Here is a 13,088-nt window from a genome sequence, read left to right as displayed (position 1 = left end):
GCAAATGTTGTATATTCCCTTTAAAAATGTTAAAATCACTAACAGTATAAAAGTGATTTGGTTTTAGACTAGGACTATACTGATTTTAACTGCTTCACAGAAAGTGGCACAAAATGGGTTTCTTGGCTTTGCCGTTATTCAAACATATCTTTGGATTTACAAAAGCAATCCCAATGAAACAAACAGTATTCTCAAGCTAAACCTATTACCTTGAAAATGGTGTAAACATCCGTAGAAAAATTTTGGTTGTAAATTAGCAAAAATGGAGGGGTTTACAAGCACCATTTTTTTTTTCAGGACGCCCTGTAATAGTAAATTCCATCATAAAAAATAGCAATTCTTGAGGTACCCACTGCTGTATCAGATTCAAACCAATCAGCAGACTCCGGCAAGCTTGGAGTACCAGTGGCAAGACGTCTGCACAAGTAGGCAGGAAGTCATGGGTTCGAGTCCTACCTGAGTAAGCGTGTGATATTTTTTCTCCAATGCTCTCGGACAACACCGAGTACAAATTTTTTATGAAATTACGTTGGCGAAGGGCAAAACCAAAAACTGAATGAACAAGTAGAAGCCTTCTAGGAAATACATGCATACCATTATAAACCAGTTTGGAGATACACACACATGCAAATTCAGTTAATACAAACCATTTTCAGGTTGTGATCATCGATAATCGTAGAACCAGCTTTGTCAAGCCAAGACATCTGAAAGCACTTAGCCATTGACACATCTGTTATAAATGATCTGGAGTGATTAGTCATCGTAGAAATATTGTGGAGTTTGGGAGATGCGATGATGACTGTTTGCACAGAGTGAAGTGCATTGAGGAGAAGATGTCTTAAGTCAGAGGAATATGCCTGTTCATGGAAACTGGCCCATTTAAGACAATGATCTGGTCACGTTAGTCATCTTAGATAAAACCTGAGGGATGAGATGATGAGATTGTATGCACAGGAGAAGACATCTTAGGACAGAGGAAGACTGCAGTATGTACAGGTATGCCCATTCGTGGAGTATGGCCCAATTGAGACAATGGTATGCTTTGATTTGTCATAATGGGGTATGCACAGAGCCGTGTGCGCTGAAGAGAAGAGATATAGGGATAGAGGAAGAATTTATACGCCTGTTCATGGAAGATGGCCCAAATTATTAGACATTGGTATGATCTTATTCAAGTCATAATGTTAGAAACCATGGAGCGTGAGAGATGAGATGATGATGATGAGACTGTATTCACAGACAGATCAAAGAAAAGCATTATGAATGCCCATTCATGGAGGATGGCATTGCTCAGAATAGCTGATTCAGTGACTCCAAACTTGAAAATGATCTTTTGCTCAAAACAATTGGTTTTAGTGGTCAGAAATTGCCTCAGATCACACCAGGGATCTTTTGCTTTTCTATTACTGCATGTCTTCTCAACTCAATCCCCCATATTTACATTTAAGTCCCCACACTTTCAACCCCAACACAAATACGCCCTACCCGATCTATGATCGGGTAAATCAGCTTGAAATTTAATAAATGTATCTCCCCACGTAAAACACTATTATTGACACATCTATTTGAACTCTTAGAACAGTGTGACAACATGAAATCCTTTTGAAGTGCCATACATGTACATGTAGTTGATGTCAACAGAAACTACTGAACAAACTTTTCTCAGTACTTTTTCTCGGAAGACTACTCGCGATCGGTATTAATACCAACCTCAACCTGGCTTCTTTTGAAAACCATCTTCACACTCTGTTGAGCCCCAGAACTCATTTGAAAGTGACTGCAACGTAATTGTTGTTTTTTTTCTTCCTTTCGGGTCACTAATGCCTTACAAAACTGCCTTGCGAAATTGATGGAAGCAGCGGTGCTGGCCTTTGATTAGATTTGGCTCATTTTAGTGGGTCGTGACGTGCCAAGCAAAAGCAATTTTGCCAGCGGCGTGCGTCTTCAATTACTGGCGGTAGTGAAGGGGGAGTTTGTATTTGCAGAGTTTTATGACACCTTAAGAGTAAACTAATGGGTCGCTGTTTTTCAGTTGGTGTTTGGAATATCTCCTATCACTGCAATTTTGTTTAAGTCTTCTAATGAGTTTCTTGTCATTGATGCTTGATCGTCACTTTTACACAGTTTATTGCACTGATGAAGTTTTCAATAATTCTCTTGATTTCATCACGGATCCTCTACACAAGGATAAACGACTTCCCGAATTTCTGGTTACATGCGTGATACGGTCCTTGGGCGTGCTGCGTGCGCGAGACTCGTCGTGCGACTGCAGTCAAATTTCTGATGGGTTTCAACGAGATTTCACGTAGCCCGCCTGCACCTGTCGGGGATTCATTGCATGCGTATTGTTTTACATGTTCTATGCGTTGTTCTATGCATGGACGCGGCATATAATGCATGCGGACAATTCGTTCCGTGCATTTTGTACGCAAACTCAGATGAGTCGTTTGTGCATGTGTAGAGGATCCATGATTTCATCAATTATGTAGAGAGATTTTGACTAAATTCTGCAGCACCAGAGAAAAAAAATTAAAAAGCCAACTCACGTACTGGACATCTAATCAATCCTTCTTGGACTTAAATTTATTTATGAACATGTATTTTTCCAGCTTTCACTCGGGAGGTAACACACTGAGTATACAGTGTTTAAACGTTGGTGAAGGGCAAAACCTAATTTGATTTATATCACCCGACGCAAAATTCCATCTTATAATATTTTAACTGTGTAAAATAAATGCAAAGGAGTCAGAAAGATGTGCAAATAAAGACAAGTATCGCTATTCATCACTTCCCTTTGATTAACATTTGAATTCTTTAGGATCTGGGTCTGGATCTGGGTCATTATACTCCGACAAAACGGCTACCCGCATCACATCAGGGCCCTGCTTCACTGTTGGGTGAACCAAAATGTCCTGTTGAATTAATGATGAAAAAGTTGTTGCAGTTTGTCTTTGGTATCTCGCAGTGCCGTGTTGAACAAACGGTTGTCGTGTATCGCTCGGAGCATCTCTTGATAGGTGCACGATCCCGTGCTCAGCTGAGCACGCTGCAGGATCGTCCGCACACAGACCAGATGGGTCCCTCGGGAGGCTCGTTAATTGTCTTCTTTCTATCTACATGTAGGGCTCGTTGTTTGGAGTATTGCAGCCCGGAGCTTTGACCATTATTCGTCCCACTTTTAGTTTGTGAAATTCCTTTTTTTTGACCCAGATAGATTGTAAGATGTCACGAGCGGGGAGAGTTTCGGAGAGTTAGTCTCCTCAAGTAGCGTGATGGAATTCTTTCTTTGCCACAGTTGAATCATTCAAGGGTTATTGTGATTTAATCACAGGTGGACTTCAGAGCCTGTGGTAGAGTGGGTTCGTGGAGGCAACATTTTATTAATTTTATCAACTTGTCAGATAAGATGAGTGATGGAACGTGCACATTATGGGTCGAGTGTGTGATGAGCATTACACGCGCACTTATTTGGACGATTAATCATTTTTCAAACAAGTGCTGCAAATCATGGTTTTGTTTGTAAAAATGGTTGTCTAGTTTCGAGTTTGCATTCTTTGCAATGTGATCTTGTTCTGTTCAATTCTCTTCACTCCTTCACACTGTCAAAACGAATTCCAAAGCTAATTCCTCCATATGTACATATAACAAAACGTCAGCGTCTATCAACCTCAAAAACAAAACATTCAACTTTAACATTTGCAGCAGAACATGTACATGTATGTAGCATTATCTGCACAGAGGAGGATGAGGACATATCAATTACTACTTCAGACTTCGAGAACAAATTTGAATAAGAGGGGAAAAGCTGGCAAAATCATCTTACTCTGAGTAATTTTATCTCTGCTTTTAGAATATAAGTTGGCATGCAGAGCTCATTATCGTATCGGATGATGTGTTTTGGGCCCTTGTGTATGGACTGAAGGAGTAGAGGAGGGAGTCTGATCAATTACATGGAGTTTGGATTTCACAGTGGGGCTCCACTGAACCTCCAGCTTCCATTACACAACCATAAGGAACTTCTCTAATTGACAAATGGGATTAAAATCAGGATACTTTGCAGCGCAGTTCTTTGTTTTGCCTGTATGTTGATGTCTGCATATCAGGTTAGTGCATCGGGAGACTTTCTATGCTGTGAAAAAGTGCATTAGGTCGGCAGAAATCTTCTGCTCCTGCACCCCCCCCCCCACCACCATTTGTTAAAATCATGAATTTCCTCCTCATTTTTGACTTTCTGTGGCAAAATGAGGAATGTCCTTTGAAACCTTGTTTTGAATAATGGATGCCTGAAGTCAGATATATTAGAAAAATCATGTCAAAATCAATTTTTGAGTTTTTTTGTATATTTGTGTAGCTAAGGTATCCAAGATTCACACTTTGCATTTTTGCTGGGAAAAAAATATCACCAAAAGTGGGTAAACTGAAGACCTTTTTCACTGCCGTTGGTGGCACAATGCATATTATTATTTTTTTTCAAAGCCGTTTTTCTCGACTTGAGGTAGGCGAAGTTCGACGGGACACTGTTGTAGTTCCTGCGGCGTATCTTTGGAATAAATTAAGCTACAGAAATAAATTTGGTTTCATTGGAAAGCCAATGATTTGCGCTTTAACATGATGTATAACTTGAAAAGTCAAAGGTGGGGGTTATTTCTCATTTTGGTATGGCAGGTCACGTTTTTGCATCCCCAGCTACACAATCTGACCTTTGACCTTTGGATCCCCAGAGCAATAGCTGATCTACATAAATATATAATCTGCTTTGATTATCAAAACCTCAAATGAAAGGTATCATCACCCTACATGTACCATTTATAACCTGGGCACTGGGCAGACTCGAGCAATCTTCACGAACCCTGCGTCCCCGATATCTGTTGACTAAACATTGTGGCCAATATTCCGACTCTAGTTTCAACTCGTTGTCACCTTATCTCCGGAGCAGAGAACATCTAATAAACAGGGCTTGACATGTCGCTCGATTTATCACGCTCATTGAATAAAATCCGCCAAGCCGCCCTCTGGCCTTCCAGTAACAAAAATAACTCGTCCTCAAATCCCGGGAGAGAGTCAAGTTCGTGCCTTCGTTATAACATATCACATCTGCATTTCTGTGTGCTATATGTTTTCTCTTTAGAGATGAATGTGTGCGGAGTATCGTTGCCTTGAGAATGTTTTTGCAGATGCATGGAGGTGATGTGATTGCCGTTTGATTAATTCAATTTGGATATTGTGAGGCAAGGGTGCAGCAATGCTGAGACGCCATTAAAGAAAAGGTGCGAGAATGCATGACAAATTGGGTTGTAAAAGATAGGTCTTTTCTGAAGATGTGTGCAGTAATAATAAACAGCCTTTGCAAAGTTTGTGTTATCAATAGACCCCTCTCACAGGTAGCCATCTTTGTAGGAAAATTACAGCTGCATATTTAACGCCATCAGGTACGTGTGCGCGCAGTGTGCAAAATGTTCTAAACACACGCGTATGTTGCTTGAAATTTCTTTGAAATACGGCACAGCTGATGCATGCAACGAACATTTGACTCCCAAAATGCGATGCACATGACAATCTGTAGGTAGTGTGGTCATTTGAGAGATAATATCTACAGGGTGAGTAAAAAAAAAAATGAAACCCAAATGTCGGGGCTATTGTTGTATTGAAGTTCTGCATGTATCACTTTCAAAATCTAGGATATGAAAGCCCAATTCATAAGCTTTCTTGTAGTACAAGAATCATTCAAATCACTCATGCCTTTTTCAAGTTACAGAATTTTAAACACAACCTCCGTTTTAAGGAATCTGTCCACGGATCACAAAAAAAGGTGTGCGTTCTTTCAGCAAAACGACTCACACACATCCCTATGTGACTTCTTTTCGTTTTGCTTAAAGAACACTGAACTTTTTTGTGATCGTGGACAGAACCTTAAAACGGTGGTTGTGTTTAAAATTCAGTAACTTGAAAAGTACATGAGTGATTTGAATGATTCTTGTACTAAAAGAAAGCTTATAAATAGGGCTTTCATATCCTGCATTTTAAAAGAGCTATATGAAGAACTTCCCTAAAACAATGGTCCCAACATATGGGTTTCTTTTCTTTTTTTGACTCACCCTGTATACTCAAAAAAGCTCCCCCTTGTGTATATGACTGAAACAAATTCATGTAGAGTTGAAGTGATTTGAAGTTCTGCAGAGTTCTGGTTTTCTAATCGGAAGGTCAAAGGTCAAAACCCTGCTCCAGCCATTTTTTTGTTTGTTCAACTTTACAATTATTATGCACACACCTAGTCACTTCCCTTTTTGTGGTTTATTTGATGATTTCAAAAATCCTAACACTCCCAGCTGAAATTTGTCCGACATTCGTTCTTCCCACGTTGTAAAATTATTCATTTTCATCAGTGTTATATTTTGTCAGTGTTAAGTTGAACCCAGAATCTTTTGTTGAGGCCACCCACGATGAGCTCGAAGCAAAGAGATTGAATTCAATGGATAAGAACTCCAACATGCTAGAAGTTTCGTAGGTTTCATGTGAAGAGATCCTCACCTTCTTCGAGTCGGAGTTCTTTGCTTTGGCCGCCGGCTCCTATCGGATTTAACCTTTTAGCAAGGAAGTGACATTCTCTCCATGGTGTACCCGTCTCATGTGTCTACATACTATCAATACCATGGTAACCAGAGACTGCATCCCATCTCCACCCACAGTCCTGTAAATGCTACATCTTGTGTTTACACTTATTCCAGTCTGATGCATGATTTTGCTGTCTAGGTTGATGGTCTGGGTTGATTGTTTACTGTTTACATTTGTTGTGTAAACACCAAATGACTTTATAACATGATTGAAATCTTTGTGTCAGTCAGACTTCTGTTTGCATTTTATTGTGTGCGGCTTCTAAAAATCAGGCCAGTCACGACTTTCAAAATATATCCAGTTATACGCATGTATGCAAATCTAGACTTTTGTGGCTATGTTGCTCCAGTTAAAGGGAAACAGAACCAATGTTTGAGGGCAATTTTTCAGAAATAAATATGCAGGCTTGTAGCCGCTTGTAGCCTGTAGGGTCGTTTTGACCTTTATGTGGACCTTTATACCATAAAGTGGACCTTTACAGTACTATCACTGTGTCGCTTTCCTGATCTTTCGGACAGATCATGTGGAGACTATTATAGACCAGGCTGCTAGTCGTGCGCCCTGCGCTGCTACAACTACAGCGCAGACCAGAAACACGATACGGCTACGTGCGATGTGACGACTAATACATAGGCTATAAAGTAGTGCATGATGGAGCTTCTGCTAAATATTTCCTGTTGAACTATCCTCGCGTAACCAAAGAATTCTTTTTCCAAAGATAGCACACACGTACACATTTTGAGTAAATCTAAAATATCAATTGCTAGGAAAAAGGACACGTGGCCGATTTTTTTTTTTTTTCATCCCCCCCCCCCCTGGCTATGGGCCTCATATGTATTTTATGGGCCAGAAATTCTGAGCATGAACACACTCAACTATCGTGTGGCAAGTTTCCAAATTTTCAAAGATTTGTCGCAACCCGGCCGATTACGTACTAGTCTTATACCAGCCACGCCGATGGAGTTCGACTGAAGTTCACTGACAAAATATGACTTATATCTAACGACTTGTCATCAAGTCTAGAAAAACAGCAGTGGAAGATGAAATAATCCTTGAATATGTGCAATGCACTATTTTATTTCTGCACCGCACCTACAGATGAAAAACACGTGCAAATAATTATCTAAAAACAGGTGCCAATTAATTGAGTGCCACCATTTCATCCATCTTGTCAAACTATTAGATAAGATAAGTGCACGCCTGGTTTATATGACCGCCGAGTATTGATATGCTGTGTTTATCTGTGTTGATAAATGTGTTTGGTTGAGATGGGGTGGTTTCATACCCTTACATCATTATCTTGTCATGCTTTATCAAATAATCATAAACAGATGAGAGACAGTGAAGAGGCAATTATCTTTGGTAGCAGGTGCTCCCAATGCGTACTCATAATGCCATGCTTTCAAGTGTTTACATCCAATTCCTCTTTGCGTCTTTTGTTTTGGTTGTGATGTACCCTGGGGACTTTGATTATCTGGAGCTAATGGATTGAGGATATTAGTGATGACAACAGAAATAAATTGGATAAGAGTACCGGCGGTCTTGGAAAATGTCAGCTCATTTGAAACCTCCCCATGTCGAAAAAATTTAATAAAAATATAAAAAATAACTAAAAAGGTTGGGGAGAAGAAGGACAGAAGGGAGAGGTGGCCATGCATCTGATCAACTCGCTTTCTGCTCACGGCTCGTTTGTGCATCGCATTTGCACGCTGTATGTGAACATGGCTTAAACCATCAGCACGGCCCTTCAGCAAATGGATATTTTGGGGGAAACATTTGGTACACCATTCCCCCTGTGAAAAATTTCTCGCTACGCCACTGTTACTTTCCACAGAGAATTGTAAATGTTTTGAAATAACGTAAAGAAGTGCAATGAAAATGAAACTCTAACCTTTTTAAAGGATTGGAACCCAAAGGGTGGTAGTCATTCACAATTTTTGCATCTCCAGGTATCTTGCACTGAACACTTGAGGCAAGGAGAGTAAATATTGACTCAGAGGTACAGGCACTCAGCTTGTACAGTCCTGGAAAAACCTGTGCAGACATAGACAAATTGATGAAGAGAAATGTTTGTTAGGTTCAGATATATTGTTCAGTTTCTGAGTTCAATCTTAGATTTGCAGAGCATCCACCCAAATCGACTGGGGACTGAAAACCAATCCACATCAGCGTCTGATGGGATATGAACTCTGGGTGTAAAAAAAAAGAGGAGAAAATAAGCCATCCCGGTGTCACATGAAAATCCGACTCCTATGAAAATCGGACCCCTTTTTCCCTATTATTGGTTAATCCCTCGCACGTGACAGGTCACTCTCCCGAAACGATCCTAAAAATAGCATAGTTTCGTACTCACGCGTGCGCAATACTACCAATGAGTCCACATTTCATGGAGTCGGATATTCACACTACACCGGCCTTGTTTAAAATAATGAGGCAATCAGATCGTCTTCTAGATTCAACCATGAGATGTGCTGCAACATATGTGATGCGATCAGGCTAAATGAGTCGTTTGTCGGGAATTTTCATTTGGAGATTCAGACCAAAATAGAACCACTTCATCACATCACTTCATCACATTTCTTGGTGTTCTGACTTCCATAATTTTTGAACTAAAGATGGTATCAGCATGCGGTTTTCACAGCAGTAATGCTGAGATTGTGCTCTTTTTCAAATCTGTAAAAAAACAAAAATTGACTAGGGTCGACAAACGACTCATTTAGCTTGATTGCATCACATATACTTATCCACACTAGTTCTTGCTCATTGCTTTAAAATTGGCTCTGGATTTGAGCCATATTAGAATTTGATCAAAAAAGTGTTCTTCCTGGGGCTTGGATTCAACCATGCAAACAGTAAACATACATACAGTCTACATTTGGGCAATTCCACGCAGAGTGGACATGGCTGAAAAGTGGAGGATGCAGTATGCTTTTTTCACGTGTTATAAGTTGATTTCAGACATGTAACATCCGTGACATTATATTTATAATCTAATGTCGGTAATAACAAAAGCATGATATTTCCATGACATCAAAGTTCCTTTTTGTAAAATGTCATTGGTGTTTTTATAGAGTGAACCTATATCTACCACAACACAGTTATTTCAGTAAATTCTGGCAAGAAACTTCACAGAGTTTTATCAGTGCACTAACGCTGCCTAAGATCCGTAATTGTCCTTTACAGCGCTTATATCTCATTAATTTATTCAGCAAACATTACATTAACGACGTCATGTCATACATGAAGGCCTAAGCTAGAGTTTTAGCCTATAAAAACAAATTTAGAAAATTTTCTTTCACTGCAAGTATTTTACTTTGTTGTTTCAAATTGGTGTTAGGCTCTGAATGTAACGTCCCTAATGATGAAATTGCCCATGTACCGTTTTTACAGACTGTCCTATTCAAAAGAAAGAAACAAACAAAAAACCCAAAATTTAGAGTTATTTTAAATTAGGTCAACTTGTTTTTCACTGAAACCACACATTATACTTCTGATGGATCAAATGTATTAAATAATATAAGTGATATCTATGTTCATGAAATTAAGGCAAACGAGCGTGTCACATTTAATGTTTCTAACGATGAGTAATTGAGTAAAAGTCGTCATCCTCTGCACATCTGTGAAAAACAAACACGTCACAAAACTGATAAACTAATGAAAATAATGTGTCAATGCGTGTAATGAGCTATTCACGTGTAATTGCTGTCCACATTGACACACAGTGACGTCAGTCTCCCAGAATATGTGGATGCCTCCGGGTTGTCATGGCAACATAACACTTCATCTTTTTTTTCTTCTTATAAAACTCGGATGCGGTAGGTACAGTGTAAGTGTTCTATACATCATTCCACCTGCTTCTTTTAAACCCAAGGATGCCGTCCCATTCTCCGATTGTCACGAAGGATTGGAGACAAGAAGGTCAACTCGGAATCTTTTATAATCGGAGCCTCCGATAGTCACCTCGGCAGTCTTAACGTTGGCTCGGAACCCTCACCACCTGCACTGCTCTTCCTGTGTCTTTGTTCAGTCGGCGCCCTGTATGGGTACGTTCGTCGTTACTTCACAGTTGTTTTTCCTGCATTTTCAATGATTTTGTGAGACACTTGGCATCGACCAACTGGATTGAGTGTCAACATTTTTCGCTTTTGCTTCAGAGGAAGAACGGAGGTTTTTTTTCCTTTCATGTGAGTAGTGTGCATGTCTTGCGATATTTCTCTGGCTTTCTGGCAATCTTTCTTCAAGTTCTGAGTGAACTTGTGCATTGCTTCGTCACTTTCACATCATGAGGTTAGAGATGCATGTACAGGCCATGTCTTGACTGAACATAAAGACGTTTCATCATGTTGTCAATCTAACTGCTGGAAATGAGGACTGCACATTTTTCAGTCTTTCCATTTGTCAAGTGAAGATTATTCTTTCGTTCTGTTGAAACTTACGTGTAATTTTCCAAGATTTTTGGTGAGTACTTCAGAAAAAAAAGTTGAGTTCGCAGTTCAATGAAGAGTTCGTTTGTAGCATCGTTTTTGAAGAATTACATGTATGGGCAGGACTCGTTTGAGTTCAGAAAGTACTCACTGAGTACTCGTTGAATACAAGTTCAAGGACATTGTATAAGTAATTCATATGCACCTTACGTGTTTTAAAGTGGAGTACAATTTTGATAAGTTTGAGAATGATTACATCAACGTGAGTTCATATGAATTTACTCACCTATAGTATGGGTAACGAGCACTGGTTGACACTTATGAGGTTTTTTTTTGGTTTGTTTGTTCTTCATCACAGGGTTTATTGGTCTGCACCAGTTACTGATGTTACAAGACAAATCTACGTCATCTACTTTGCTGTTCAGCCACAAGAAAGTGTCGACAGTTAAACTGTAAGTTTGCTTTGATAGTGATACCTTTCTCATGATATGAGTCCACGAACCACGTCCTAGTAGTCTGGCTGTCTGCTTGAGACTGTTGGAAACATTGACAAATTTGAGATTCGAAGGTTTGCATGGGGAAAGGGTATGAATAAGATAAGTTGTTGCGGTGGCACCATGTGGCAAATCTCTTTTGTGAGTATGTGTGGTTCTGAAAAGAATCCGAGGGTAGCGTACTCCGAAGGGTTACTGAACTGGAGAGAACCCTTCTATTCGGTTCTTTTCAGAACCACACATACTCACAAAAGAGATTTTGCCACATGGCGCTACCGCAACAACTTATCTTATTGTTGAGAAATTTGAGAAAATGGTGCTATCACAAACCTCAATCTGAATGTTTTTTTTTTCAGCAATCACTGTCTAATCCCTCAAGAGTGCATTCATTGGTCTGGATTTTTATAAACTGAGACAGATGAAGGTACTGACTATTCAGGATAATTTACTGTATTGCGGTCCTCATAAAAAAAGAAGGAATAATCATCTTATGAAGATACATATTTGAATCCTCGAACCATACTAGGCAAATTTTGTGAGATAATGTTGAAAGGACAAGGCAGTGGCGTGAAGGCACTGTTTAAATTTGTTCTTTATTCAATTATTCGAGAAGGGTTCACGTAAACACAGCTGAAAAAACAAAATGTGAAGCACATGGCTTCTTATTAAACCGACAAGTCACGAGAAATCTTGCCAAACAGAAACGTGCCACTCAATTCCCGAGAAGAGGACATGGGAATTAAGAAATCTCGCAGGGGACGGGGGGGGGGGGGGGGGGGGGGGGGGGGGAGAATATGAAATGCGCAACTGAGCGTATGAAACATTGGTCCCTTGGGCATGAACTGCTGGCCTGTTGGTTGTACGAAATTTACATAATTGTCAATAGAAGCTTACAATAGAGGGAGGAAATGTCCCAGGACAAATTCTCTCATTTTGTGAATGACGTCAAGACATTTTTTGGCGGACTTAAGCCGTACTCTGTTTGCTCACACTGAGTTAATTTCCTATTCAAATTTGTTGTTTTGTTTGCAAATTAATGGATGAATTAATTGAATTAATGGTGATGAAATACCATTTACTGGTTCTATCGTTTACTGGTTTGAATGAAACTGGGTGTTCGTTCAGTTGATCCTTGTGGAATTTCGGGCTGCAGGTTTGAAAGTACAAGTTTTTTGATCAAGTAAGTTCAATGTCTGTACTTTGGTGATATTTGCTACTTAATTGTGTGATTGTATATTTGCCTTTTATACACTGTTAATATTGAAATAGACACTTAACTAGGTCAAAAAAAATAAATGTTGTGTTTCCGGTAACATCATCAAAATTAAGGGTCGGTAGGTCAGGAATTTTTTTGGGGGGTGGGGGGGGGGGAGAATTATTTTGCATGTGGTATGCAGTTCACATGATATGATGTTAATGTATACATATCTGTGCAACATGCCAGTTTTTGCGTACATGATTTCAACTGAGTTTTGTCTTTATATGTTAAAATAAAGATGGATAATGTCCTAAGAATGACATTTTTATTTATGTATTTATTTATTCATTTATTTAAATA

At 39.4% G+C, this 13,088-nt stretch overlaps 1 pseudogene; it reads left to right on the top strand.

Moving 5' to 3' along the window:
* Positions 1 to 13,088, top strand: part of LOC119741458 — a 41,253-nt pseudogene that overhangs the window by 17,135 nt on the left and 11,030 nt on the right.

The sequence above is a fragment of the Patiria miniata genome, unplaced genomic scaffold, assembly GCF_015706575.1.
Source record: "Patiria miniata isolate m_02_andy unplaced genomic scaffold, ASM1570657v1 HiC_scaffold_5, whole genome shotgun sequence".
In the NCBI taxonomy this organism is placed as follows: domain Eukaryota; kingdom Metazoa; phylum Echinodermata; class Asteroidea; order Valvatida; family Asterinidae; genus Patiria; species Patiria miniata.
This window is presented reverse-complemented; position numbering and strand designations above follow the sequence as displayed.